The sequence below is a fragment of the Strix aluco genome, chromosome 6 (assembly GCF_031877795.1).
Source record: "Strix aluco isolate bStrAlu1 chromosome 6, bStrAlu1.hap1, whole genome shotgun sequence".
Classification (NCBI taxonomy): domain Eukaryota; kingdom Metazoa; phylum Chordata; class Aves; order Strigiformes; family Strigidae; genus Strix; species Strix aluco.
This window is the reverse complement of record NC_133936.1, coordinates 25,581,543-25,588,399: the sequence shown is the minus strand read 5'-3', so window position 1 is coordinate 25,588,399 and position 6,857 is coordinate 25,581,543.

Sequence of the window (6,857 nt, the reverse complement as noted above, 5' to 3'; positions counted from 1 at the left end):
TTCAGCTGGCCATACCATTAACAAACATATTTCTGGTAATTCTTGCTGCATGCCATGGAAAGCTCGCCAGCTTTCACAGATTTTAAAGGCACGACAGCAGATCCCAAGGTGATAGTCCCTCTAGTTTTCAGTGCAGAGAGAAGGATGCACTTTCAGATAGGATTTCAAGGAAAAGGCAGAATTAGGCTGTCTCTTGGGCTTTGCATTTCAAAAAGTCAGCCAGAATAGACCTAGCAGAACCTAAATTACCCCTTAATAAAGGGTCTCACCTTACACAGGCATGCCCAAAAGATGGAGTACAGTTTTCTCATAGCCCATCTCTCCACATGGACTGCCTTTACCAGGTAAGGTATTAATTGCTAGGGTTAAACTGTCCACTGGGGAAACAGGACTAGGGCATATATACATACAGTCCATTTTAAATAGAACGGAATTTGAATAAGATTAATCTTCTGTCTAGGAAAAATAAAAAGACTGTTCTTATTAGCTCCCTTAATAATATTATTTAGACAGCTTTTAACATGTATGTTTAATTTGTATTGTTCTTTTGTTCCATGTTAATATTTACTAAAATATATGGCTATCAATAGTGTATACGTATACCTGCGGTATAAGTCCTTTGCAGATAGAATTGTTATGAATATTTTTACAAGAGGAATTGGGAGATGGCAATGAAAGACTTTTGGACTCCTGCATTTTTTTAAGCCATTTGCTTTTTAACACATCTACTATTGCTGACTATTCAAATTACAGTCTATCTGGCCAAGTATATGACAGGACATAAGATTAAACAAATCACCAGAAAGCGGAGGCATTTGAATGAGTTTCTCCAAATTTGAGTTCTGCTAGGTGTCACGTGCAGTTCTCAAGTTCGTGAAGCACATTGTAGGCTAAGTCCAATTTAAGGTGGATACAATGGTATTGTGTGCCAAACACTGATAGCAAACATTCCTCTTTGTGCGCTGTTGAGGTGGTAGAGGACACTGCAGGGTTGTTCTGTCTTGCGGTATGACCTTTCTTCATCCCAAGACAACTAGCTAGGGCCACATGCTGCTCAACAGACCTCATCAGAGCACTTTCTCAGCACACGACTGGGGACCTCTGCCCAAACTGCTGCTCTCCATTTCCATGGAGCAGGTCTCTAACAAGTCAGGCCTTTCCAAGACACAGGAGGAGTGCTGACAGTCATAGATTCAATTAGGAATGGTTCTCTCTGAAAGAGAACCGGCGGAAATTTCGCTGATGAGTGAAATCTCTGAAGACTGCTTGTGTGGTACAGTTGGCGTGTGAAAATAGGCCAAGCTGTAGCGAGAGACAGCAAACAAACCAGCACTGAAACGCCTTCTCCTTGCCTGGCCCATGGCCAGGCTGCCCCTCTGGTGTAACTCAGGGCATTCTGGGGGCTGCTCTGCATTATGCTGCCTGTCAGTGTCTTTAAAAAGCTATTATGGCTGCTGGAAATCTCTGCAATGAAGGAAGACTTCAGTAAAGCCTTCCCTGCCAACACATCCAGTGCCAGGCAGCAGCAGGAGGGTGTTTTTAGCAGGACTTCATGCCAGAGGTTCTCTGTACACTAAACAGTCTGGCAAAGTACACAGAGCAACAGAAACAGATGGATCTGGACTAGCGTGATCAAATGGATCTCACAAGACATTTGGTATATCTTTAATGCAAGTGTTTGCCTATCAGCCATTTCATGCAATCCACTGTTCTTCATGAAGAATGGTGCCAAAATTCCCCCAAGTATGAGCCAAGTTGCAAGTGTTTCAGCTGCACACAGTCCTATGAGTTTACTAAGGACATACCATCTTATATGAGAACCTGAACTCAAAATTGAGGCCAAACTTTCACCTCTGCAGCTCCTGTGCATTTCCTTGGGCAGTTGGCATGTACGTCTTGTGGTAGCATCCATGACAGAATAAGAAATGAAGTTGTTGCTGTGGAAGTTCAGTTGTATCTTACAATAGATTTTCACACTATGATAAAATTAATTGCATGTTACGGACAGCATTCTCTTTTTTTCATAATCAGGTAAGTACAAATTTTGGTCTAATGGTTGTGTAAACAAAATAAGGTATGATTTCTAGGAACATACTTATATAAAAATGCAATAGTTAGAGTATTAACACTAACCACTTTGCACTTATGGAAGATACTGCATACTTAATTGACAAATCAATTAATGCTGATGCATTTCCAACAACCCACATGAGGATAGAAAGAGTTTTCATAGAGTTTTAAGAGGCACAAGATTAGCATTTCTGAAAGCAAGCAAGGGATCTCAAACTGTGTATGAAAGCCATTAGATGAATCATTTTCTCCTCCCTTTCTCACCTCCCTTCTTGCCGCCTTTTATTCAGCAGGGCCAGACTTTCAGGGGTGCCAAGTCTATTTTAGCACATCTGTCATCCTTGCAGCTGCACTGAGCAGGCATCAAAGCAGTTGTGCAGAAATCCCAACTTCACCGTTTTACTCACTGGAGGCGTTACTGGCCCCCAGGCTCTTGCATATCCCTGTCATTCATAGCAGCTGCTGAGGAAGCTTTCCCCATGCTCTTGAAGTTGGACCTTGATCTTCCCAGCTTTACCTAAACTTTTAGGGGGGTTCTCCACAGGTTAGCAGGCCAGGGCAGAGTCTCCACAGCCACAACCCATCCCACTGTTCTCAGCCCAGGGCATCAGGCATCTCCATGAGAACAGGGACATTACCTCCTGGATTAAGGCCCAACTAAGCAGGATCCATGGCTAGGGAAAGAGAGTAATTCCCCTGAGCTGAGCTTTCAGTAGATCCCTGGGCCAATGAGAAGGGTGTGGTGGGGTTCCCAGGTGGGGCTGGTCAGGCCTATCAGTGCCCCCAGGACCCTGGCAGTGTCTCAGCTGTATGTGGAGTGTGTTTCTCCACGCAAGTGGTAGATTTAGAGCAAAAGGTTTCGTATAGCTTATGCTACATGGGACCAGGATTTGGCTTTTAAACAAAATCTCAGAGCAGAGGGGCCTGCAAGTAGGAGCTCCCAGAGGAGAGACAAGAGCTTCAACGGGACTTTGCCCTGGTTTCCCTGTGCATGCTACCGCACAGGTCCTCACTGCCTTCCTCTACCCTCCCTGCCAAACTGACTGTACCTTTGGCTCCCTTGGATCCAACCTGTGTTAACAGACTGCTTCCATATTTGTCTATCATTTTTAAATCCCCATTTGACCAGACACCAACAAATCTTTTTTTAAAGCATGGATCAGGGCTGCGTTGTCAAAACAGCATGAATGTCAAAGCAGCAATCATAACTCCAACTTGCAGTAGCGATGGCTGTAAAGGTTCATCCTGATATTTATATAGCTCATACTGCAGCAAAATCCTGATCCATCTTGTTAATGAAAGTAAGAATAATTGTTCACAGTTTGACTGTAGGCACTGGTTAGGCAAGTCTTCTCAAACTCTAAAGATGTTATCTGGAAAATTAAGGAGCTGCAACTGAACTCAGTTTCTGGACAAGTGTGGTAAATACCGAGGAGGTTTATTAATTCATCAAAGCTCCTTGTGAGAGGGTCTAAATCCTTCTCTGGAGGCTGGCATAGAAAGAATTAACTTTCTTCTTCTTCCTGTAGAAATGATCACAATTGCCTACCCCGCATGGAGGGAAGAGGCAGCTGTAATGAATTATTTATCTGTAGCACACTGTAAAAGGGATGTGCTGTGATTAATTGTAGAGCTGGGCAGGAAATGGTTTCCTTGTCCCAAAAGATTTTTGAGATTAAAAATGTGTGGCTATTCCACACTTGAATAAAACCAAAACGCCTTTAAAAGATCTTCGAAATAGAGGGAGAGCAAGACTCACCTACAAAAAACCCTCATCAGTTGTATGTGTAGGACTTTCTTGCAACATGAAAGCCCAACAGAAAATTTTAACACCTAAGAAGAAAGTCTGGTAGAGAATTCATGAGGTCAAAAGCATCCCATTCAATCTCCGTATCCTTGGGGAGTGCTCTAGGGAGGAGACCAACATGTTGGAGCAGGGACTTGAACCTTGTTGATCTCACGTGAATGCTGTCTCTGCTGGGTCAGGATGGGGATTAGCTCTTGGCTTTTCATGCTGCCTGTCTCACTTCAGCAGAAGAGTCATGACTGGTTCTACCTGATTACTTGGTCCTCAGAGAAGCAATCTGTTGTTTATACTGACTTTTCTGTTTTTACAGCTAAATGCTGCAGAGCTGAATGACCTTTCATAAACTTTTTGCCTCCAGATGGGAAACCTCCTTTTTTAAAAAGCCTACATGGAAGTGACTTTTTATTTTCTGAATCATTTCCCCCATGTGTCTAATAAATAAGAAGCTTTTATCTAGGTTTTTTTGTTAACACTTCCAGTTTAAACACGTAGCCTGACCATACAGGAGTGACCTGCTATATTTTTAAGGGAGGCTGAGAATTGATTCACTAGATGTGACATAGCAGAAACTTCAGAAGTTGAATCTACTCCATCTAAAATCATTGTCTTGTTTCATAAAAGGAACAAGAAAAGCTTTGCCATAGCTTCATTACAGCTGTAGAAGTTCATACTTGACATAGCTTCTCCCCAGGGTACAACTGTGGTAAGGAAAAAAATTACACTGACTGAAATAACTTGAATGTACATGGATTAAAAACATATGGTCTTTTTAGTAGTGGGTATGAGTTGGTGAGGCTGGGTACCTCCTGAGATTCGTGAGGAGATGTGGCAGATCAGATTGATCCGTTTCCTGGCACCAGTAGAAGGATGTGAGAAAAGCACCAGGTGTCTCATTGGTCTTTTTTGAGACCAAGCAGCCAGAAATAAAAAGTAATGCAACAATGACTTCAGAACATTTTGCAACAAATTTGCACTTTGAAGCTTTTTGAACACTGGGACATGGAAAAGGAATGCCTGACTGAGAAATATTTTGAGCCACACGAGCCAGATTCAGTTTCCATGAGTGTGCAGAGAGCACAGGCTAGCTAAATTCCAACCTAGTCCAGCTAGCAGCCATGTGTAAGCATGACATCTCCGATCCATTACCTTCTCTCAAATCCCTGAAGGCTGGCAAAAGTTACAAGAGTAATGTTGTTAGGATCTAAAGCCTTAGTCAGATGTTCAGAATTAAATGAGTTTAGTAAAAGGAATGCCTGGGCTTGCCAATATATCTCAGCTCTGGTACAGAAGACTTACACTGATGAGTCAGATGGCCAGTCAGTCTGAACTATCAGCATAGTTGAATGCAGACAGGACCAACACAGAACAAGCCCTGAGACTGACACACCCAGCAAATGTGAGCAATTGGTGGCACTGCTTGTACATCATGCGGCCACCCGTGAGGCTCAGGCTAGCCTGTGGCTGATGAAGGCTTTAGGACACAAACTGCGGACCAGCAGTGACCACAGATCAGGGTGTCCCTGTCTGAATGGGACCGCTGCCACCAACATCCAGATATGCCATCACCTTTTATTAAATAAATGGATTTTTAATTTAGGAAAAAAACTTCAGAAGAACAGGCCAGAGCTGTGCTCTTCCAGTTCTTGAAAGCACAGCTGTCTGTCTCTGCAGTGGGTGAGCTCTGTTACAGGCCTTAGATCACAGGTGACAGACACAACGGCATCATAGATGACATTGACAACATGCAGACAGGATGTAATGCTTTTTTTCCCTTTTTTCTTTCACATTTATTATTATCCCGAGCGTTGTGATAGTCCTTTTCTCGTGTGGCTCTTGCTGTAACAATTCACACCTGTGAAGTCCCAAATCAGATTACCAAATCTATTTGATTTGATACTACATTTGAAAAGCAACCAGAAGCACCAGGTGGTCCATTTCTTAAGTGAGACGTGACATTAAGAGTGTTCAACAGTCCTGTCCCATTTTTTTGAACTGTCTGCCTGGTCACATTAAAATGAAAGTCACAGTGCTCACAGTTCTGGTTACAACTACAAAATTTTACAAAATCTTGGACCTTTTATAAGACATCACCCTGTTGCGTACACTGTGCTTTGGGGTCTAGTCTCTCCAGCATGAGAAAATGGGTTTGATAACCCACTGGTGTCATGTACCTACCACACTTTTACTTGGCTGAATTTCTAAAGGGAAAGATAGATGTTTTTTATTGATAGGCTTTTAACACTGTTTGATAATTATCATTGGATTCTAAACTCCGATGTTGAAGAAAATGTCACCCCAGATAAATGGTATCATTTATAAATCCATAAATGTGTGGGGTTTAAAAATAATTATTCCAATATCTATGCTTAACATATGGATCTGATACCAGAGATTGACAGGATTAGAAACTGTTTCCATTATTGGAACAGTAACTGGGCAAAATCTGATCTGAGTAGTCATTAAAAAATTTAGTGAGATTTTTATCTATTTTCAAACAACACTCTAAACTTTACTGTGTTTAATCTAGCTTACTTGCTAAAGGAATATAAAAAGGGGCATTAGGAATGTAGATTTAGTGTAGCACAACTGTTAAGATGAAGAGTAATGGCTGGGAAGCCTTAGCTCTCGGGTTCTCCTGCTATACTCATGTCACCAAAATCATATCACTGGGACACGGGTGTTTTTCATAGCCTGTATGGGCAGAAGGAATGGTTCCTTTTGCCCAGCAGAAGCAGCTCTCCTGATCCACTGAATTCATACATGGGTGTAATTTTATTCACACCCACAGCAGCATAGATTGATGCATTGCAAAGGTCTTTGTTCTCCGTGTAAAGGCACAAGCACCCAGGTTAGAAATGTCCCACGTGCTGGTGGGTGTAGGGGTCTCACTCTAAGGCCAGGGCCATGGGCCAGACTGCTTGAGTTAGACCTGTTAAACATTTTCATAAAGCATGATATGCCAATCCTGGTTAAAAATGTC